General features: G+C 49.4%; 1 protein-coding gene across 27 annotated transcripts in view; it reads left to right on the top strand.

Annotated features, from left to right (window-relative positions):
- Positions 1-3,648: 3,648 nt before the first annotated feature.
- Positions 3,649-22,975, top strand: part of Kif1a (kinesin family member 1A) — a 93,660-nt gene continuing 74,333 nt past the window's right edge. For 25 of the 27 annotated variants that reach the window (XM_074072226.1, XM_074072225.1, XM_074072224.1 and 22 more), the window contains exon 1: positions 4,421-4,558. The gene's annotated coding sequence lies outside the window, so the exon portion shown is untranslated. Of the gene's footprint in view, positions 3,673-4,420; positions 4,559-5,155; positions 5,248-22,975 lie in introns of those variants that run through there. The other 2 variants (XM_074072200.1, XM_074072202.1) reach the window with 2 other exon arrangements.

Raw genomic sequence — 22,975 nt, 5'->3', positions numbered from 1 at the left:
GATAATGAACAAGAGTCACATAGCTGCAAGGAAGTCCAACAGGTGGCCCAAAAGCGAGGGAGTCAGAGCGGGGCTAGAAGGAGGCAGGGGAGGACACTGCCATCAGGAGATGGGCAGAGCACTGCCACCCACCCCACCCCATTAAGGAGCAGAGAAGATCTAGGAGCTGAAATTTAGGGCAGGGTCAGTGGACAGGCTGTCACCCCAGAACAACGTGATGACCGAGAAGAGAAAACATATTAAAAAAGTGGCACTAAATTTTTCCAGAAATAAGCAAAAGCGAAGTCATACTGAAAGGGCTCACAAATTATCAAACAGGAGAGATACAGAAAAATCGCGGTGAAGAAAGTCCTAGAGGCATTCCGAGAGACGGAACACTGCACAAGCCCTCACCAACATTAGCCTTAGCAGCTTGTGGGGAGACTCGAGGGTAAATTTTAAATTTTTTTGGTGGTATGGGGTTTGAACTCAGGGCTTTGCATTTGCAAAGTAAGCAACTCTACAGTCCATTTTTCTCTGGGTATTTTGGGGATAGTTTCTCAAACTCTTTGCCTGGGCTGACCTCAGACCTCGATCCCCTACTCCCCACTCCAATCTCAGTCTCCTAAGTAGCCAGGATTAGGGGCATGAGCCACTGGCACCCAGCTCCAAGGAGAATTTTTAAAGTGTTGAAGGAAACAAAACTCTGCTGCTGGAATTTCACATCTGCCAAATGGAAAGTATAATGAAAATAATTTGGGAATACAAATTATTTTTCCCAGCCCCAACCCACATTAAAATACTTAGCATTTCAGAAGTAACACAAATGTAGGAGAGGTTTCAAGAAGGAAGAGTGATCAAGTATCTTAGGATGCACGTTAACTGTCTAAAAGCCAAGCTGGAAGGGAAGAATGTACCTCTAACTCAGTACTGTAAGTTCAGACAACATCAGCTGTGTCTGGTGGGGACGTGTGACCAAACCGAAGCCGGGTGCCTGAATGCTCAGGAGAACACACGCATGTCTACATCAGGTACATGGGGTCTTGTGGCTTGGATGTTAACAGCACCACTTGGTAAAGGCTGGATCCCAGGGTGGTGCTGTTGGGAGGAGGCATGAACCTTGGAGATGGGGCCTTGAGGTCTTGGGGGTGTGCTCAGAAAAGGAATGTGGGACCCAGTCTCCCAGTCTTTCTTTTTGCTTTCTGGCTTGCCACATACACAGTTTGCTCGACATCTAGTCCTGCTGTGATGTGTAGCCAGAGTCCCAAGACATGGGGCCACCCATCGTGGACTGGAACCTCCAGGATCGTGATCCAAAATAAACCTATTCTCTTTACAAGTTAACTGACTTAGATATTTCATTATAGGAACATAAAGCTAATATGTGGGGTAAATAAAAAAGAAAAAGCATCTTAAATTCAGGGCCATTGCCATAGGGATAAAAATAAGGCTAGCCTGGCAGAAGAAACCTCAGTACCTTCCATGAGGAATTAGGACAGCAATACTGAGTGAGTGGAAGTTATTTTTAACAAGGTGGCAAATTAGGTCTTGATATATAGTAATTGCTATGCATGCAAGTGGATTAAATTCAAATTAAAGGTAGAAACAAAGTAGACTTAAAATTCTAACAATGGGTTGTCTAAAACAGATACACTTAAAAATATAAAAAGTTTAATTATAAAAAAAGTTAGCAAAAGATATAGAGGCAAATGTGAACCACAGGAAACTGGGTCGACATATTCATATATGGCACTCATATTTGAGGCAAAACGTTTTTATAAATGCCAAACAACCCACCAAGGGGGGCGGGGACGCCACAGAGCAACATGGCACTCCCACTGAAACCTTGTAACTCTCCAAGAGCTGGCCTGCACACACCATAAACAACACCTGTCAGACTGAAAGGAGCTGTAGGTATTTCAACAATTGTAGCCAGTTTCTTTCTTTTACTTTGCTTTTCTTTCCCGCAGGTGTTGGGGATCATACATACCCACTGGCCTGTGCATGCCAGGCAAGAGCTCTAACACTGAGCTACATTTCCAGCCCATAAATAGAGGTTTGTAAAATAATAATAATAAACAATAATAAGCTCTAGCTGACAAAATTAGCAAAAATCTCCAAGTCCTGATATAATCTTGAACAAAGAACTCTGTACCCATCATACAGCGAAGAGCTTTTTGAGCACACGTGGGCATTTGTAGAAACACAACGTGTTCAGAGCTAAGGGGCACCTATGAATCCCAGAAGTGCAACACCACAATACCACATAGATTGTGGGGCTCTCTTGTTTATGCTTCTGAGTTCCTTTAGCCTATTTAGAGCACCACCCTAAATGAATATGCTCCATGGGTGCCCCTGCTCCAACTTCCCTGTGGGTTCAGCCAAAGCACTTACCAGGTCCTGGGAGGAAAGAGAGGGAGGCCTGGGTTTGTTGCCCTTCTCCCTTCCTGTGGGGTGCTCTAGCTGGCTGAACCCCTCCACCTAAGGCCTAAGTTCTGTCTAGGGGCCAGACCCTGCCTCCTTGCCCTGAAGGCAGGAACACTGCAATGCCACCTAGCCCTTGGGATTTTCTGACCTCCTGCCTTTTTTTTTTTTTAATCAAACACTGCTCAAATTACCTGAATTGAGTATGCCATCTGCTTCCTGCCAGGACCTTGACTGAACTTACTTTGTTCTTGGAAAATAATGGAATTAAATTGGAAACTGGTAACCAAAGGCTATGAAAAAACAAACACTACTGGAAAGTAGATGACATTATTAAATGACCCATGGGTTTAAGAGATGATCATCAGGGACTCCGATCTTAGTGATAGTGAAAATGTTAACAACCAGATTTGTAAGACTGATCCAAGGCAGTGCTGTAGACCGGATTTTGTAGCTTGAAATAGATCTATCAGAATATGGAGCTAAGCATATAGATTAAGACAGAGCTACAGATCAAAATCAAAGAACCAAGAAGACAGTGATAGATGAGGACAGAAGTAAATGAAATAAAGGGAAAAGACAAGATTAACAAAACTGAAATTGGAACCTCTGAAAACAGTTAAAAATATATTTAAAAGAGAAAAATGCAAGCAAATGCAGCACAGAATGAAAAGAGATAAATACAGAAACAACGAATACAGGCATAAATATGCTGGTAATTAAAAATTTAAATGAAATGGATCAATTCCTAGAAAAATTCCTAGAAAAATATCAATTGCCTGAAGAAAGAGAACTTGACCAAATTAAGAGTATGAAGGAAATGGAAGAGGTAAAGACCCCCAGGGGTCCATATGATTTTATTGACGCTGGGAAGAACAGTTAATTTTTCATTATGCAGGTGGTTATGGGAAACAGAGCCACCCCAACGGGTTTTGGAGGGGAAGAGGGAGACGTCTCAGCTGTGGAAGAGGATGGGGACTGACCCGTGTTCCTTACAATGTACACGCATTCAGTTCCAAACTGACGTGGAGCACTGCCTTCCCTATCCCTCAGCTTGGTGGATTAAGTGGTTAACACAGTAAAGCCCCCAGCGAGGCGCCCCATCTGAAGCCTGGTGCCTCTGTTTCACGGTGGCATGACGTCACCACACCCACCGTCGCAGTGCGGGGAAGTCCCGGTGGGTGAGCTGACCAGAGGACTTGTGCACATCGCCCAGCCCTGGGGTGGGGATGAGGCTGGAAGCTCGCTTGGAGATGCCGAGCAGCCCAGGTGAACAGTGGGCTCGTTCAGCAGAGCGGTGGAGGTTTAACAAAGGCTGGGGTTTGCCAGCGAGGGCCCAGAGCCCTTGGGGGTCTAGGGAAGTTGGAGACGGGGTGAGGACAGTCAATGACACCGAGAAGGGGGCGGGCGGCGGTGGGGGTCTCCTCTCAGGCAACGTAGGAGAGATGGTCAGCTGGCGAGTGGTTGCGTCATCCTGAAAGGGCAGTCTGCGGATGCTTAGGCCTTCCTCTGGTGCTCTGGCCCTGGAGCCAGACACGATTTTAAAAGCCACCTGTTACACTCCGGGGTCCGTGTTCCTGACCCACCCCCCACATCCTTCCCTTGGAGACATAAGTCCTCTGTCCCTCAAGCTTTGTCGGTGGGTCCTCCACGATGCTTCTGTGTTGTTGGCCTCTGGGCTGGAGCAGGTGGATGTTTCCTGATTGTACTTGGAAAGGGTGACGCCTGACTCAGGCGTCTGTGGGCAAGTTCAGGTGGGTGAGTGCTCTCGGGGTTGGGCGCCACCGGGTCCCTCTCCCCCAGAAGGCGGAGGGCTGTGCTGGGGTAGGGGATGCGACATCGGATCCCAGGCGTCTGTCCCCCACCTCTCATTGGTGATGTCACAGCCCAGCTCCATCCCCTCTGCGGCCGCGACGCCCGTCCCTCTCCCCGCGCGACAAACCAGCTGGCGGCTGGGGCTCGGACGCTGCGCGTAGCCAACCAGCGCGGCGGGAGGGGCGCGGGGCGGGCCGGGCCGGGCCGGGGGCGCGCAGCCTGTCACGCGGCGTCACCGTCACAGCGCGGAGCACAGCCGGCAAGCAGCAGCAGCTCCGGGCTCGGGGACCCGCGGCAGAGCCAGTGCTCATGCGGGGCCGTCACCAGTGACTCCGGAGAGGTAAGGCCGCCGCCAGCGCTCCTTACCCCTCACCTGGTCCTGGTTCCTGCACCAATTGTGCCCGATGGTGGAAGCACGGGTTGGGCGCCGACGTCCTTGTCGCGGCTTGAATGACGGGCACTGTGCGGTCCCTTCCCTTCCCCGGATCCTCCTTCGTCCCCGTGGAGAACAATGGGGCGAATTCATGCTTAGTCTGCTAGAGCCCTCCGGAAAGGCCCCTTCGCTGCGGCGCGACCCTCGGCCCGAGTGGGCGGGGGTCGCCCGGGAGAGGGCGCGCGCCGCTGGCGGATCCCGAGGCTGTACCCCCCTTGGAAAGGAGCCGCCCAGTGGGATGCGATGCGGACATCGGGGAGGGGGCGCGGCTGCAGAGGCCCGGTTGGAAGGGAAGGCGCGAGGGGCGGCCGGCCGCGGGCAGCTGCTCTGGTCCCCGGGTGGGGGACGGCAGATGCTGGAGCCGACAGCAAAACAGGCGAGCGGGCGGGGCGGGGCGGGCGGGGGCTGCGGCGCCAGGCCAGGCCACCCGCTTGGTGCGCACCGCGGGGGATGCCTAGCACCCCACCCCCCAAACACACCCGCATGGTGTGCTCCTTTCCCAAGGGACTTCAGCTCGGTTCCAGAAAGACCCACCACCTGGGAGGGGCCGCCAGCGGATGCGGCCTGCGTCTACGCAGCCAGCGCCCCAGTAACAGGTGTGGCTCGGATGCGGGCAGGGAGGGGGCGGGGAGGGGGCTGCGGGGCGCGTCCCCTAGGGCTAGCGGCTGTCCCCAGCCTTCCGGGTTCGAATGACAGAAGGAATACTGGTAGAGAAGATCCTTTCACTTCCTCCTTAAGCCGCCCCTCACCCTAATTGCTCCTTGAAACAGGCACCGCCTCGAAGGGGCTGGGGCAGCATCACGGCTGGGAGGGAGGGTCTGCGGTTCGGGGCGCTGGGTGGCTGGCTGGTGGGGGGACTGCTGGCCGCAGGGGCGGGAGGGGGAGGGGAAAGGAGGGAATGCCAAGTCATGGGGCCTGCTGGGCGCGAGCGCGATGTAGCCCCAGCGCCGACCAGATGCGCGCGCCCACGTCCCCAGGAATGGGGACTTCTCCCCAGAGGCCGGAGGACCCCTCCCCAAGACGCCATCCCTTCTAAGGGATGCCCACATTGTTGCGATTAAAAGCTTGCTAAGGCAAGCGGATTGGATCATGTGGCTGCGGGGAGGAGGAGGTGGTGCCGAAGGGCCCCTGTCGCGCACAGGGCTGGTCCTGGTTCAACCATGGGGACACACAACAGTGTTGCTGCTGAAGACACAGTCATACTGAGCTGTCCGAGGGCATCTGCCAGGGCAACCTGTCCTGCCCCTCTTGGTCTGCGAAGTCAGCTGCGGGTTTGAAGGGAAGCTCTGGGGTCCAGGGGGGGTTGGGGCTGTACCTGCGGCGGCCATTTTGCAGGTGTGGTTGGTTGTCCACTTCAGCCAGTCTGTGGGGTTGGGGAGATCAGGTGCAGGGAGGGAGTGGGGTACAGTGCAGCCTGGCAGGGTGAAGGGTGCTGCAGGGGCTCCGGCAGCCTCCAGATATGTTCTTGCTTTGTACAAACACCATCTTCAGGGGCTTCCTTGCTTTTGGTGGTTGGGAACAAGCTTCAGAGCTCCCCTGGATGTGAAGTCCAGGAGGGCTCTGGGCCCAGGACAGGAGGCACAGCTCCTTCTATGTCGGTGGGTGAATCTGAAGAATAGGATGCCTCTTGGGGGTGTGGGCCACAGGGCAGGGGAGCTAGCATCAGAGGGCCTTTGGTGAGGGCCTGTAAGATGTCTGCTGTGATTCCCTACCTGGGTGCTGCTCCTGCTGGGTGCCTCTCTTTCCCATAGACCTCTCCTGCAGGGTGAGCCAGCACCAGGCAGGTGACCAGAGTTCTGCACAAAGCTGGATTCAAGCCCTGGCCACTGGCAGGGGGCCCTCACCCCAGCCTCCTCTCTCCTGTCCTCCTTTCTGTCACTTCTGCAGACCCTTGCTGACCTCTGGGAGTCCAGCAGGGCAGTCTTCCCATGGGCTCTGTGTAGTGCAGGGGTTGGGGAGTGAAGGGATAGACAGGGGTGGGAGGAGATGGGGGTCCATAGCCTCAGGAGAAGGCCCTGCAAGGGCCCACTCAGTTCTCCCCAGGCCAGCCAAGGCAGGTGAATGGGCTGTGCCAGGGTGGGGATGTTCTCTGGAGTCTGGTGCCACCAGATTGGGGTCCGTGAAGAGGCTGTCAGCATCATGAACCATACCCTGACCTTTAGAACTCACTGGACCCAGGCTGGCTAATCCCTCAGGCCTGAGACAGAGTATATCCATCTGAGAGATGGGAGGTACCTGAGTGGCCACCAGGGATGAAAAGTGGTCGGCCTGGACCTCTGGGCTGCTAGTGCTGGCAGGATGGACACGTGGTTGCCTCATGCAGAGTTCTGGATGATCCCTGTGGCACTGGTGCATGGAGTGTTCTTAGGCCCAAAGGACAGGGCTCTCACCTCCCCCCCCCCACTGATGGCCAGAGGAGCTCGATGTGTCACCTCCTACTAACTTCCCACCCCATCCATTCCTAGGAGCATCTCTGAGGACTCTGATGGGAGAACAACACACTGCCCTGGCCCTCCACAGGTACCTGGGGTCCAGGCAGGGCTAGGGCCAGGTTGGGCAGGACCTGCATTCTCTTTCAGTTCTGCCCTGCTTGGTGATGGTCTTTGCTCACTGGCCTGTTGCTCTGAGAAGAGGGTTTGGGATCCCAGGGCCTGCTTCAGAGACCCTTGGTGTCACTGCCTGAGGGTAGTGTTGGAGCAGGGGCTCTCCAGATCCATCTGATATAGCTGGCATGCTGCTCACTGCTGAGCTCAACCAGGGTCCTGGCCCAAGGCCTGACTGCCACCTTGTCCCTCCTGTGCCTCAGTGACCAAAGCAAAGGCTGGCTGAGCCAGGCCTGCCATCTTGCAGATGGGGACACTGCAGGTCTTGGAGGACCCAGGCAAGGTCAACATGTGATGCTGGCTTTCCTGACCCTTCTGAGTTCACACTGCCCCTGTCCCCAGCCCTTCAGGCCAGCATGCTGCTCTACAGAGCTTCCTCACCATGGATCTAATCTAATCCCAGGCCCTGCAGACTGAGCCATCCAGATGGCCTTGGGGGGAAAGGGGGATCCTGCCTGTGTGCCACCTGATGCTCAGGTTTCAAGACTCAGGTCTGGAGGGGCAAGTGTGGACTCTTGCCCAGGCCTCCTGTCTTACCCCTGGTCCTTGCCTGCTGCAGTCTCTGTAGCCCTGCCCAGTGCCAGGTGGCACCAGTGCAGGTGGGCCCCAGAAGCAGGTGGAGGGTGAGCACCAGGTGACACCAAGCAGGTGAGTATCCCCCTGCCCGGGGCACAGTGGCTTCAGAAGCAGGTTCCCACTGGCTGATCCAGCCCCATCCTTCACCATCCTCGCTTGAGATGGTGACAGGTGGGGAAGGCAACTGAAGCCTGCCCACCTGAGGGTTGCTGGCAGGCTGAGTTGGGAGCTGGAGTCCTGACACCCCTCTAGGGTACCCTGGGCACACCAGCCTCCTTGTGGGGCCAGTGACTGGCTCAAAGGAAGAGAGCCTGCAGCAGCAGTCAGTCGCTCCCTACCCAGAGCATCTCAGGAGCCCATGTGAGACCCAGGGGGAAAGGGGTCCTGTCCAGTCTGCCTCAGGAACCAGTAGACCCAAGAACACCCCAGCTGACAGATGACAGCTGCTCTCCTTAGGCTCCGCCTGGACCCTGGGACAGCACTTCAGAATCCTACCATGTGGGGGCCACTGTGCTGCCCCAGATGGGGTGGGAATGGGATTGGGAAAGGCAGGGGAGAGCAAAGTGAGGTGGAAGGTGGACAGAGGCACTAAAAACCGCTAACCACTGACTCTGAGGAAGCGGGAACAGACACCCGGGGCCTCTCTCGTAAGTCACCTGGCTTCTCAGGAGCCTCAGGCCTGGAGCTCAGGGAGGCCTGGCAGCCAGAGGTGGAGGTGACAGAGCGGTTCAGGGAAGAGAGCCAGGTAAGCGCACAGCCAGGGAGCCAGGGACACTGTGTGTGTGAGTGTGTGCAAGTGTGTGTGCACTAGTGTGTGCAAGTGTGTGGCACACTGTGCTAGCGTGTACATGTGTGTATTTGTGTGTATGTGTGCGTGCGTATGTGTGTGGTGGGTGCTGTTTCAGCCCCTCAAGGGCAGTGTGGGGAAGATGCAGCTCTTAGGGTAGGGATGACCCCTGATTGATCCTGCCAGCCCCCTTCCCTTTGAGCCATCCTCTGACCTGCCCCCCAGCAGGTGTACCAGGGTGCCCTAAAGGGTGTTGCGATTCTGCCCCCCGCTCCCTCTGCCTGCCAGCAACCCTCAGGTGGACTTGCCTTCCCCACCTGTCACCAGCTCAGGCCAGGATGGACAGGGATGGGGCTGGACCAGCCAGTGGGAACCTGCTTCTGAAGCCACTGTGCCCTGGGCAGGGGGATACTCACCTGCTTGGTGTCACCTGGTGCTCACCCTCCACCTGCTTCTGGGGCCAGGACCGCCCATGGCTGCAGGTCCCTGGTGCTCAGGAGGGCTTCAGCCACTGCAGCAGGCCAGACCCAGATATGCTTGGGACCTCACTGCCTTTGTGCTGTCTTTGCTTTCTTGGTGGGTGTTTTCTTTTCCCTGGATCTCGGCAAGCTCTTTCTTCTACTGAATGGGTTTCTTTTGTCCTCACCTTTCCCCTGCTTGCCAAACCCCTCCTTCCTGACATCCCCACTCCTGGAGCCACCTCCCTCAATCTGTGCTGGCTGCCATGTGACTTGCTGTTTCCTGGCCTCCCAGCAGCTGGTCACCATGTCCCCTGGATTGGAGTCTGTCTTGGCCCCCGTGCCTGCTTGTTTCTGGTTTTCTGTCTTGCTTTGCTGGAGCACACCCTTGTGTGACTTTTTGAAAAGTGAACATGAGCGCATGAGTTTGTGAGAGGGTCTCACTCCATCCCCAGGCTCAGTAGGGGGAGTGCTGAGCGTCCTTCCAGCTGGTGAATCATTTCCCACAGCTGGGAAGGCTGTGTCACCATGGTCCTCTTCCAGGTGCTCATGAGTCTTCATCAGCAAGTCGTCTCTCTGGTCTTTTTCCACAAGGATTTGTACCATGCCTGGGGATCGGCCTCAGTGTGGGTTTTTGGTTCTAATGGTGCTCAGTGAGCCCTTGAAATGGAAAACAGGGTGACTTGCTCATCTGTTCGTGATTCTTTCTTTCATTTTTTTCTGCTTTCCTCCTGAGGTTCATGGGTTGGTCTTGTGTGATGCTGGTTTTTCTCTTGCATCTTCTGTCTCTGTGTTCTATTTTCCGACAACTTCTGGACTTCATTTTTTAGTTCTTTGTTTGGAATTCTGTGTCTCAGTGATTACATTTCTTGTCTCTGCCTTCAGCTGTTCCCATTTCATAGCACCCTGTTCTTGTTTGAGAACACGGTGTCTTTGTGAGGAGCTTGAGTTGTTATCAGAGGCTTGATTTGCTTGTTTTCTTCCTGTCCGGGGGTTTCTTTTTTCCCACGCCCTTTGCCCTCACTACTGGGGATAATGCTAGTGTGTTTACCCTTCATTTCTTGGGGTCTCAGTGTGATCAGTAGGTGTGGTGGTCATCTGGCAGCCAAGGGTCATCTCCTCACTCTTTGGGGGGACTGGATGTCACTGTGTGCTGCTGCTGTGATGTGAATAAAACGTTTTGGAATAAAACGTTTTCTCAAACTCTTTGAGAAGAATCCACATTCAGGAAGAGGTGCTGTGCTGCACACTCCTGGTGTGTATATGCATGTGTCAGGCGGCTGGTCTAACTCGGAGGCAGGCAGGTCCCGAGGCGATGGCTTCCAGAGTGCCAGTGAGGTCCTTGTGTGATTCTCTGAAAACTGTCAACCTCTGCTGGTGGCCAGAAGCACCTGCTCCAGAGCCAGGTCTGTTTCTGCTCCTCACGTTCACCCCTACCAGTACCATTCATGTCTGGTCTTCTGCATGTGTCGTGTTCTGTTTCTGTTGCTGGAACCAAAATATCTGACATATGATAATTCACAAGGAGTAGCGGTTTATTCGGCAGTTTGAGAGCATGGTGGCAGCATTCACTCAGTGCTGGTGAGGCTTGTACTGCGTCATGACATGGTGGGGGTCTCGCATGGCGAGCCAGAGTGAGCACGCCAGAGCACACCTCTATAACAAAGTCGATCCCGTGACGACCCATGACTCCACGAATCCTGAATGATCTGTCCATCCCTCGTTACTACTCCCCGCAAAGGTCCTGACTGTCAGACACCATTAACACATGGCTCTGAGGATTGAGTATTTGGGGACACATTCAGGCCCTCAGCAGCACCCTCTGCTGTCGCTTTTGTTGGGGTCTCCCAGCGCCCTTCTCACAGGGATCTGGCTTTTCCATTCTCCTTGAGCAGCCCCGTGCTGCATGGTGACACAGAAACCTGAGATGGCCCGAGGGCCCCGAGGAAGCAGGTGAACTTCTCCAGGCTGGCCCCGTCCTCTGGGTCTGCAGTGACCTGCTTGTCACGGTCTCATTGTGCTTTTATGGTGTGAATGGATTTCCATCCCTCCAGTGGCTCTCTCTTGCAGTCATCGCAGTGCATGCTGGCCACACCCACACAGATGGTCCTCACTGCCCAGCCTCTGCATTCTTTCTCTCCTCCCCTGACTGTCTTCCCACAGGTGGCTCTTATCACCCTCAGACACTGATGGCATCATATCTGACTCCTGCCTGCCCCCCGTGCAGACCCTCTTTACTTGCTCTGGGGACCCCAGCAGCAGCTCTGTCTCTTCTGTCTCTGCCTTCCCTCCTTGGCCTGTGACTCTGGGACTGAGCCCTTCCTGCGCTTGCTGACCTCCTCCTCTCACCCTCTGGTGTGTGATGTGTGTGACATGTGACCCCATCCTCCATCTTCTCAGAGGTTCAGCTCTCCAGACGCCGTCTCCAGCTCCACCTTCTGCCGTGGGCAGCACTGACAGGCTCTGTCTGTCCAGGTGGGGACCCTCCAGGTTGGCCTGACCTCTTGCCTCCCTTCACAGCAAGACTTCTTGAACATAGTTATATTGTTTTTAAAAAATTGTATCATGTGATAGGACCTATAAACATCTGGGTACCCACCATCAGCTCGAGCAGTTAAACACTTCTAACCTGTCCCCCTGCCCCTAGCAGCAACAGAGCTCACCATTCATGAGCCCTCTCACCAGACTCAGGCCACCCTGGAAGGAAGGAAGGAAGAGGGAGGCTGTCAGGACCCCACTTTTACAGACTGGGCCGAGAGGCAAGGAGGGTTTCTCCATGCCTCCACAGTGGACATCCAGTCTGTTAGACCCCTGACCTTGCAGTCCACCCCACCCTGAATTTGGTGCTTATTGTTCCCAGGATTTCACGCCTCCCTCTGAGCGCTGTGTAGACTGCCTGCCTGTTTTGGGTGTTGGATGGCTGTATCCCCTATATGCGTTTGCTGCTTGCAGTGTTGTCCATGTGGTTTGTGTGGATCCCCTCCAGGACACACAGCTAGCTCCCTGTGTAGACAGGCCGTGACTCAGCTCATTACCCAGTCCCTGATCAGTGGGCATGTATGTCACCTCCGTTCTTTTTGCATCTTTAAATGATGTGGCCTTTTGGCATTTTTCTCCTTGAGGATATGTGTGATGTCTCTTGCTGCATGGCTGCTGTATCATGAGGTCAGGACTCCACCACGTCCGGCTATGTTATTTTCAAAGCGGTAGCCCCAGTTTACTTCCCCAAGGTGAACCGTGAAGGCTCCTTCTGGGTGTGGTGGTGCACATCTGTAATCCCAGCTACTGTGGGGGCCAAGGCTGGTGATAAAGTGAGCATGCAAGTTTGAGATCCCGTCTCAGGAAATAAAAGGTCTTGTTGGTCCAGCCTAGACTCACTTGGTGTGTTAGACTTTTGCTGTGATCTGAGGGGTCCAATTTTAAATGCTTTCCTAATTGCTGTCATGACTGAGTGGTCTTTTCATGTAAATTGCCTGTTTATGTCTTTTTCCCGGCTTTCTTCTGTGGTTTTGGAATTTTTTATTTATTTTCGTCTGTTTGCATGAATACAAATATCCATGGATGACGTGCTGCAGGTGCCCTCTCCAGGTGGGGGCACTCTTTGACTTTTTCAAGGTGTCTGGGTGCCTGGACCTTTGGTTTGGTGCCTTCTATGGGTTAGCAAATCCTCGCAAACATTTCTTTCACATTTAGGTCTTCAGATACACAGAGGGGATCTACTCGTGTTTTCCTTGGTTACCAGTTGTCCTGGCACATGGCTCAACACACTCTTCCTCCCACAGATGTGTCATGCACCGTTGTCAGACGCCAGGTGTTCACATGTCTACGTGTTTGCATTGGTTATTTTATCGCCACTCTGTACTCCCAGCCTTAACTGCAGTCATCCCTCTTATCTTCAGGGAACATATTCCAAGACCCCAATGTATGCCCAAACCACGAACAGTATCCATCATATATATATATATGTATATAAACATTCTCCCCTGGCTGTGCATATCTGTGATAAAGTTTAATTTATAAATTGGGTACTTTATGATATTAATCGTGATAACTAGTAATAACATGGAGCAATTATAAGAATATACTGTAACAAAACTTACCTAAAACTTAGAAATGGTTCATTTCTGGAATTTTCTACTTAATATGTTTGGACCATGATCGCTGAATCCACAATTGACTTACAAAGAGAAGGTTATCTTGGCATGCAGCTCTGGAGGTTTCAGTCGGTGGTTGGTTGGCCCCATTGCTTTGGACCTGCGGCACATCATGGTGGGAGTGTGTGGGGGAGCAAAGCCTTATGGTCAGGATCTAAGGAGGGGAGAAGAGTAGGGATTGGGGTCCCACTAGCTCCCTCAAGTATGCCACCCATTAGGACCTCTTCCTAAAGGTGCCACCCCCCATAGTGCCAAGCTGGGACCAAACCTTCAGCACATGGGCATCTGGGGGACATTCCAGATCCAAACTGCAGCACCACTGTGGGTAAGCAGGGCCACTGAGCAACTTTCTTGAGTGTGAGTGGCTAGGGCCAGAAGGGCACGTGCCCTCTGCCCACCGTTTTCCTTCAGAGTTGTCACAGCATTCCTAGCATTTCCATCTTCCATGTACAGATTTAGAAGCAAAAGAACTTGACATGTCACTTGAAATGACATTGACATTTTGGATTTGAGTGAAAATCAATGTTTTTAAGGTAACGAGATTTTTTTTTTTGCAAAAGGTCTGTTTTTTCAGTGAGATTTTTTTTCTGGTCAAATTTTGCAAAGGCTTTTTTTTTTTTTTTTGGCAGTACTGGGGTTTGAACTCAGGGCCTCACGCTTACTAGGCAGGTGTTCTATCACTTGAGCCACTCTGCCAGCCCACTCTGGTAAAGTTTTAAGTTTTAAATTTTTTCCTTATAAAAGTTATAAATATTTTTTCCCACACTGGAGATTGCACCCAGGGCCTCACAGTCTTCTACCTCTTGAACTGCAACCCGCTCACCCCTTTTAGTAGCTGGGATTGCAGGTGTGCCTACCATGCATGACTCCTTTTTTTCCTCCCCCTCCCTTTCTCCCGTTTTTGTTTCTGTTTTATTATTTCACAGTGCTGGGGCTCGAACCCAGGCCCTTGTGCATTCTAGCTGGTTATTATTTTTAAATAGGTAGAGCTCACCTGTCAAGAATGTTGGAGGGCTCAGTGGTAGAGTGCTAGCTAGCATGAGTGAGTCCTGGTTCTATCCCCCGTTCCACCAAAAAAAAAAAAAAAAAAAAGCAAAAAAAAAGCTTTGGAGTCTGCTATCTATTTCGTGGGTGAATTTTTATTTGACATTACTGAATTAAAAATATTGTTGAAGCATAGTCTCACTGTCTTGCCCAGGTTTTTTTTCTTTTAACTTCTGGGCTCAGGTGATCCCCCTGCCTCCGCCTCCCAAATTCTGGGGCTGAGGAGTTTAGCACTGTGCCCGGCTTGTTGAATCAATTTCCTGTAATGGTGTAAAAAGATTCGTGTTTCTGTTGATTGCCTTTTGTCTTGGGTATGGGTCACATTTTCCTGCTTCTTGATGTGTTCAGTAATTTCTGGTTGGATGCTAGACACTCAGTGTGTCTGAGTTATCTGTTTCTCCTTTGGGGCACGCTGGGCATTGCTCTGGCAGGCTTAGCTTCTTAGGGCACCAGTTTGATCAGTCAAAGCCTGTTTTTAAGCTTTTCCTGAGTGGTCAAGAGTAGACTTCCAGTGGGAATGCCCGGTCAGCTAAGACAGTGGGTCTCCTTTGAGTATATGGGGTGGAGGGTGGAGAGGACTCTTTGTCCTGGTGGATGGATCACAAATGCTTCCTTACTTTGCGTGTTGTTTTGGAAACTGTTCAGTCTACAACGGCCTGGACTTTTGTGTCTGGATCACATGAGCCTTGAGCTGGCACTGTGTAGGACTCAAGGGCAGGGCTGTTTCTGGAGTTGTACCGAACAGTTTCTTCCTTCACCAAACCCCGACCTCTGTCTCTTCAACTTCCCGCTGCCTCCCTGTGCCAAGGTTTTAAGTTGCCTCCAGGCAGGTGTGGCGTGATCGTAGGGCTCACCTGCAGCCACAGGCCCGGCCAGCTGCTGTCCAGGGTCCCCAGCCGGTTACCTTCACGTCGAAACTGATCTGCTAGTTACCATCTGGCCGTAGTGGAAGGTCCATATGTTTTGCTAGCAGTAGTTTCTCTCTCATTAGCGAAGTATTCGCGTATGTCCATCCTGTTTTCCTCTTTGGTGCATTAGTTACTTAAAAGTTTATTTTTAAAACTTCTAAATGTAAGGGTAATTATCTTTTCAAATGACATCATCCATTTGATGGAGAATCTTTGGGAGTTTTGGGAGTTGTAAATATTCCACATGTGTTGGAGTATTTCTCTTAATTTTCTCTTAATTTTCTGGAGCGAGAGTTCCTTGGTGCGTGCTTGTTATGTTGTCCCTGCTTTTATAACTTTAACTTACGTGTCTGCTCAGTTTATCAGTGAGCGGGCAGAATATCAGAACTCCTGCCATGATGGACTAATGAAGTCCTCCTCCATGACTCTGGACCTGGGTTTCAGTTTTGTCTGCCTGGGCCCATTTTGCCTAATTTTTTCTGACGTATTTTCCAGTTCATTAATTCCGTGTTAAAGTTCCATGTAACTTGCTAATGAACGATCAATATTTTAAATGATTACCTTTTTATTTATGAAAGTTCTGCGTGGTTCCTTTTCCTAATTTTTCCCATGACTGCTCCTTTCTGTAAAGATTTAAACCGACTTGCTTTGTAGTCTGTATCTGATAAGTTCAGATCTGAAGTCCTTGAGGCTGTCTGGCTGGTGCGCTCCCTCTCTCTTGCTGCATGACTCTTGCCCTGATGCATTGCTCCTCTGTTCATTTGGCGATGTTTGATGTGATCTTCTCTAGGGACCCTTGGGGACCTGCAGGGAGGTGTGCATCCGCCCGGGCTAACTAGGGGCTTTGTTTGCTGCTGCCTGAGATCTACTCTGAGCTGGGTTTTCAAGCTTGGATTTCACGGGTCATGCTGGTAACCACAAGAGTTCAGGACCATGGCTTCAAATTCTTAGAAACACTTGCATTTTTTGCAACCTGGCACTCAGTGTCGTTCAGACTAATTTCCCTGTAATGGCTGCTGGGTCTCCCCAGCCTTCCATGTCCCTGACGCTGTGGCTTTGAAGGAGCACCTGTTGTGTGGTGAGGGCTCTGGCGCTGGTCCTGACGCTGTGCACTGTCCTGCCTTCCGCCCCACGGCGGGCGAAGCCCACTTCTCTGGCTCCTGAGTCCTCTCCTTGCTGACTTGGCACTCTACTTTCCGCCCTTCCTCCTCTTTTGTTTCACTTGCTTACTTTTCTTTCCTTCTGAAGACGTCTCTCATTTTCCATTGTTTGCCGTTTGCCTGGATCTCCAGGTGTTTTATAAGGGAGGTGTTTCATCCATCGTAGTGCCAGACATGAAGCTCTCCTCTTTGTCCTTTTGAGCAATATCAGTTTTAATGAGGAAGGTTACTCTTTCTTGTCTCCACACAGTATTTGTCAGCCAAGATGAGGTTTTTTATAAATTTTTTTTTTGAGACAGGGTTTGCTGTGTAGCCCATGCTGGCCTCAAACTTGTGGTCCTCCTGCCTCAGTTGCCCAGGCGCTGGGATTACAGGTGTGCATTACCATGCCTGGCTGAGTCTTTATTTATTTACCTGAAATATTTGGTAATAATATTAAAATAAATCTTTTTAGGCTAATGTGAACACAACATAGAAGAATTAAACAATTTACAAAATTTATTTTGCAAATCAGCAGCTTTTACTCCCTATCCCCAATTTATTTCAAGTCTTGTAGGTAGGCTTGAATAATTCAACTCTCTCTTGTTAAATGGCATGCTTATTATATTAATTCTTGCCTGTTTTAGACATGACATAAATAAAATTATAAGGTGTTAATCCTTTTGTGGTTGTTTCCTTTTTTCACTGTCATGCTTGTGAGATCGGTCCATGTGTGTCTCTCCCTCCTGAAGTGCCACAGAAATAAAAGAAAGCTGAACTAAGGAAAAGGGCCAGCTCCTCCCACGAGGATGAATGAACAGGAGAGAATGGACGGCAACTGCATTTTAGAAGTGGAAAAGTGAAACTGATGTTTGTCATCTGACTCAGGGAGCTGATTTCTGTGTTGGTCTCAAGGCAAATCTTTGTACCCCCAGATCTGCCGTAGTGAGCCCCAGCCCTGCAGGGACAGCCAGGAGAGACGTGGGGCCGCCCTGCTCTTGCCCCGCGCCTGTGCTCTTGAGCCAGACCTTTCCTTCTGAGGCCTGCATAGCTGCTTCCCAAAGGACCAGTTTCCAAGTGATTTGTTTGTTTGTTTGTTCGTTTGACCCATATGCTATTTAGAACTGTGTGCTTCCTGTCCATGCAGTTGTGGGATTTTGTAGGTGATTTTGGGGGTCAGGATATTGATGTATAGCTTAATTCTATTGTGGTCTCAAAGGGCTATGTAATAAGCAGGAAAGAGCCCTGTCCAGAGCCAGCAGGTGGGCTCTGCACACTGCCTCAGGAGAAGCAAGTGGAATGTGACCGGCTATGTGATCTCAGTGTCCTGCAGAGCTGCCCTCAGGTCTGAGCCCTCACTGCCCTCCCCACCCTGCATAGCCTTACAATTTTAATTTAAAATTGAAATTTGTTGACGCTTACGTGAAGACCAGCATATGGAAAATTTTAGTAAGTGTTCTAGGAATACTTTATTTTTTATTAGAATTTTTTATATGGGGGGGGGATTCGTAGTGACAATTCTGATTAGGCTTATGTTGTATATTAGTTACATTGTCCCCATCGTCTCTCCCCCTTGCCCCCCTTCCCCACCCCACTTAAAGCAATTGCAAGAGGTTTTTTAGCTCCGTCTCATATAAGTATGTGAAGTCCATCAACCATGTGCCCTCACTTTAATCTCCTTCCTTCGCCTTCCCCCCTTCCACCACTACCTCACTCCCCTGCCGCACACACACTGCCTGTTTTACAGTCCTGATTTTCGTTATTAATATTTGAGTTGACGTTCAGAGGGTACCTCAATGCGTGCTCACTGTGGGTGAGCTTTACTTTTGTCTGCTCAACCCCTTCAAATACTCTCCCTTCCCCTTCCCCTCCCACCCCCCATTCTGCAACAGCTTTCAATACCCATCCTTTTATCTTCTACCTTCACATCCTATGGTATGTGCTGTTACTGATGCTCTGTTATTCTCTTTCCCTGAGTTCCATAGAGCAGTTCCACTGTTGCAGACATGTTCTACCTATGAGTTTGTACCTAATTGTGCTTGTTTTTGTGTATATGTTTGGAACTATCTTCAATGTATGAGAGAAAACACGTGGCCTTTGTCTTTCTGATCCTGGCTTACTTCACTTAACATGAAGTCCGCCAGTTGCAATCATTCACCTTCAAACCACATGTCATCATTCCTTATGGCTGAGTAACACTCCATTGTGTACATGCACCACAATTTCACGATCCACTCATCAGTTGCAGGGCACCTGGGTTGTTTCCAGAGCTTGGCTATTGCAAACAGTGCTGTGAGAACATCGTGTGCAGGAGTCTTAAGTTCCTTTGGGTAGATGCCCAGGAGCGGTACACTGGATCAAATGGCAGTTCTGTCTCTAGCTCTTTGAGGAATCTCCATGCTGCTTTCCATAGTGGTCGTACTAACTTGCATTCCCACCAGCAGTGTGTAAGGATCCTTGCCAGCATTTGTGCTGTTATTGCCCTTGATTCTGGCCATTCTAACTGGGGTGAGACGAAATCTAAGTGTTGTTTTGATTTGCACCTCTTTTATGCCAGGGAAGGTGAACACTTCTTCTTGTAAGTGTGATATCTGTCTACATTTATGTCTATAGCTTTCCTTCTTAGTAGCTGATGGAAAAAGCAGACCAAACACTTTCAGCTTTTTATTTTCAGTTTCTCTGTGTCTCTTGTTAACAGAATACAATTTTTAAAAATCTGGGGAAGATCATTATGTAACTTCAAAGGGATTACCCCAGCAAGAGGAAGTAACAATTCTAAGTAGATATGCACCTAATACCAGATTTCCTAAAGCACATAAAGCAAATATGAGTACACTGGGGACAGATAGATTGCAGTGTAGTAGGAGCTGGGAATGTGGACATCCCACTTTCAGCAAGACAGATTATCCAGACAGGAAACCAACACGAAAGACCCTAAACCAAACAGACGTCTCAAACACCTGCAGATGTCCACCCAGCAGCTTCTCATCACCTGGACATTCTTCTCGGTCAGTTGTGTGATAGGTCACAAAACAAGTCTCAATAACTTTTTTAAAGATTGAAATCCTATTGAGTGTCCTTTCCAACCACAGTACAATCAAACTAGAACTCAATACCAAGAAGAACAGCTTTGGAAATTATTCAAGTGCATAGAAATAACTTATTTTTTGAACAACCAACAGATAAAGGATGGATTCGAGAAGGAAATAAAAAATTCCTGAAAATAAAAATGGAGGCACAACACATCAAGACCTGGGAGATACAGAAGAAGCAGAACTAGGAGGGAAGTTTACAATGTCAACATCTACATCAAAAACGCAGACAGATCTCATATCAATAACCCATTGCTGCACCTTAATGAAAAAAACTAACTCTAAAATAGTAGAAGGGCCAGGCACTGTGGCTCATGTCTATAATCCCAGCCAGAGAACAGGAGGATTGCTGTTCGAAACCAGCCTGGGGAAATAGTTCATGAGACCCTATCTCAAAAATACCCTTCACAGAAAAGGGCTGCTGGAGTGGCTCAAGGTGTAGGCCCAAATTCAAACCCCAGTATCCCCCCACCCCATGCAAAATTAGTTGAAGGAAAGAAACGATAAAGATCCGACCAGAAATGAATAGAGTAGGAACTTAATAAGCTGGTTCTTTGGAAATATAAAGTAGATAAGCCCTTAGCCAGACTAAGAGAAAGAATGAGAAGCCTTAAATACTAGAGATGGAAAGGGAGACACTCCCACCAACACTCCAGAAATACAAGAGATCGCTGGAAATCGTAGGCTGGAGGAGTGGCTCAAGTGGTAGGGTGTCTACTTTGTAAGCATGAAGTCCTGAGTTCAAACCCCAGTCCCAGAAAAGAAAATTGTTATGGATATGCCCCAATACTTGAGCACCTAGAAGACATGGACAAATTCATAAAGGAATACACCTTACCAAGGCTGAATCATGAAGACATAGAAAACCCGGACAAACCGTTAAAAAGAAACAAGAGGAAACCAGTGATTAAAAAGTCTCATCAAAGAAAAGCCCAGGACCAGATGGCATTCCTGCTCAGTTCTAGCAAATATTTAAAGACAAAGTAATGTTGATGCTCCTTCAGTTATTCCAGGAAGCAGAAGAGGAAGGAGTTCTTGCAGACACACTCTATGAGGCCAGTGTTACCCTGATACCAAACCACATAAGTACACAACAACGACAAAAAAGGAAGAACAGAAAACTACCGTTAGGAAAAAAAAAAGCCTCGATGAGCAGAAATGTAAAAATCCTCCACAAAATATTGGATCACACACCAAAAGATTCTGTGCCATGAGCAAGTGGGATTCGTTCCAGGGAAGCAAGCGTGATCAACACATGCACACTGCTGTGGACCCGAACGGAAGGAAGGACACGGACCATGCAGCCATCTCAACAGATGCAGACACGGCGTTGGATGAAAACGCTGAGCAAATTATAGAAAGAATGAACCTTAACATAATAAAGACCAGTTATATTAAGCCAGCAGCTCGCACAACACGGGAAAAAGCTGAAAGCTTTCTCTCTAAGGCCTGGAAAAGGGAAGGATGTCCACTTTTACCAATTTTATTCAACACAGCACTGGGAGTTCCAGCAAGAGAAAGAAATAAAGGGCATCCCAACTGAAAAGAAGTAAAATTGTCACTGTTTTCGGTATACGGCACAATCGTATGTAGAAAACAAACTCAAAAGATGTTGTCAACAGTCTCTTGGAATAAGTGAGTTCAGCAAAGTGGCAAGCTACAAAACCCTCGTACACGATCGAGACGTGTTGGGCTGAAGGTTGGCTTGGCGGTAGGGCACCTGCTGACACGTGTTCTGTCCCCTGCACCACACTCACAAAGCATGGCAGCACAGCTGTGAGTGAATTATCTGAACAGAAATCAAGAAAGCAGTCCATTTACAATAGCTACCAAAAGCCCAAACAACCAACCTAAGCATAAATTTAACTAAAGAGGTGAAAATTTTCCATAATGAAAATTATAAAACATTGATGAAAGAAGTTGAAGAAGACATAGAAGAAGGAAAAGGACACCTTATATTCATGGACCAGGAGAATCAATAGTGTTAAAATGTTCATGCCACCTAAAGTCATTGTTCAATGCAGTCCCCATCAATCCCCATCAAAATACCAATGACAGTCTTCAAAGAACTAGGAAAAACTACTAAAGTTTATATGAACCATAATAAACCTCAACTAGCCGAAGTAAAAAGAACAAAGTAGGAGGCATTGCACTCCCTGGCTTCAAAACCTACAAAGCTATCGTCGTCAAAACAGCATGGTATGGGCGTAAATATAGACACGTAGACCAGTGGGATAGACAGTACAGTACAGCAGCAAACCCACACGGCTACAGACAGCTGATTTTTGACAAAGGTGCTAAAACCACACATGGAGGAAGGACAATCCTCTCAACAAATGCTGCTGGAAAATTGATGTGCACATGCAGAAGAGTGAGACAAGACCCCTCTCTCTCACCCTGTGTGAAAACCAACTCAAGATGGGCTGAAGACTTATATGAAACCTAAAACTATGAAACCACTAGAAACGGAATGCTCAGGACATCGGAATGGACAAAGAGGTTTTGGAGAAGACTCCAAAAGCACAGGACCAAAACAAGAAATAGACACATGGGGTTTGCGTAGCTTCTCTGTCTCAAGAGAAGTAATGGACTCAGAAAGCCCGTGCAATGGGAAAGTATTTGCACACGGCAACCTGACAAGAGGTCGATGTGGAGGCTCTTGCAAGGAGCCCCAAACCCCCAAATAACCCACTTCAGAGTGGGCAGTGGACCTCAAAAGATGAGATACAAGTGGTCAAAAGGACATGAGAATTCTCAAAATGACTAATTATCAGAGAAATCAGATCAAAACCCCAATGAGATGTCACCTCACCCAAGTCAGAGTCGCTGTCAAAAAGACAAAAGATAGGAAGTGAGACAAGGGACCCTTGTACAGGGTTTGGGGGAAAGGTAAGCTAGTACGGCCATCATGGAAACGAGTATGGAGATGTCCCCAAAATTAAAACCAGAGCTACCAGATGATCCAGCTATCCTATTATAGAACAATCTCTAAAGGAAATGAAATCCATTTGTCATGGAGCTCTCTGAACTCCAGAGTTCACAATAGCAAAGAAATGGGAACAACCAACTGATGGATGCTAAGAAAACAAGGCAGCTATACCCAATGGAATAGTATTCAGCCATAACAAAGAATGAGATCTTGTCCTCATAAGCCAAGCACAGAAAGACAAGTATTGCATGGTCTCACTTATCTGTGGAGTCTCTCACAGAGTAGGGTGAATATGGATGTCAGTAATGTACTGTCCATTTCTAAAAGCTAGAAGAAAGGATTTTGAAAGTTTTTAGCCACAAAGAAATGGTAGATGTTTAACCTGATTGATTTAACCATTACCCAATGGGTACATGCATCCAAACATCACATTACCCCATTAATTACTTACGAGTCAATTAAGTCATTAATTAGCTGGGGATGTAGCTGAACGGTAAAGTGCTTGCTAGAAAGGGTTCGATCCCCAGCACTGCCATAAATAAATAAATAAATGAAAACAATGAGACTCTTTTCAATTCAACTTTTTGTTTGTTTGTTTGAACTCAGGGCTTTGTGCTTGCAAAGCAGATCTCTA

This window comes from Castor canadensis, chromosome 4 (assembly GCF_047511655.1).
Source record: "Castor canadensis chromosome 4, mCasCan1.hap1v2, whole genome shotgun sequence".
NCBI classification, from domain to species: Eukaryota; Metazoa; Chordata; class Mammalia; order Rodentia; family Castoridae; genus Castor; species Castor canadensis.
Note: the sequence above shows the minus strand (reverse complement) of the source record. Positions and strands in the feature narration are given on the sequence as shown.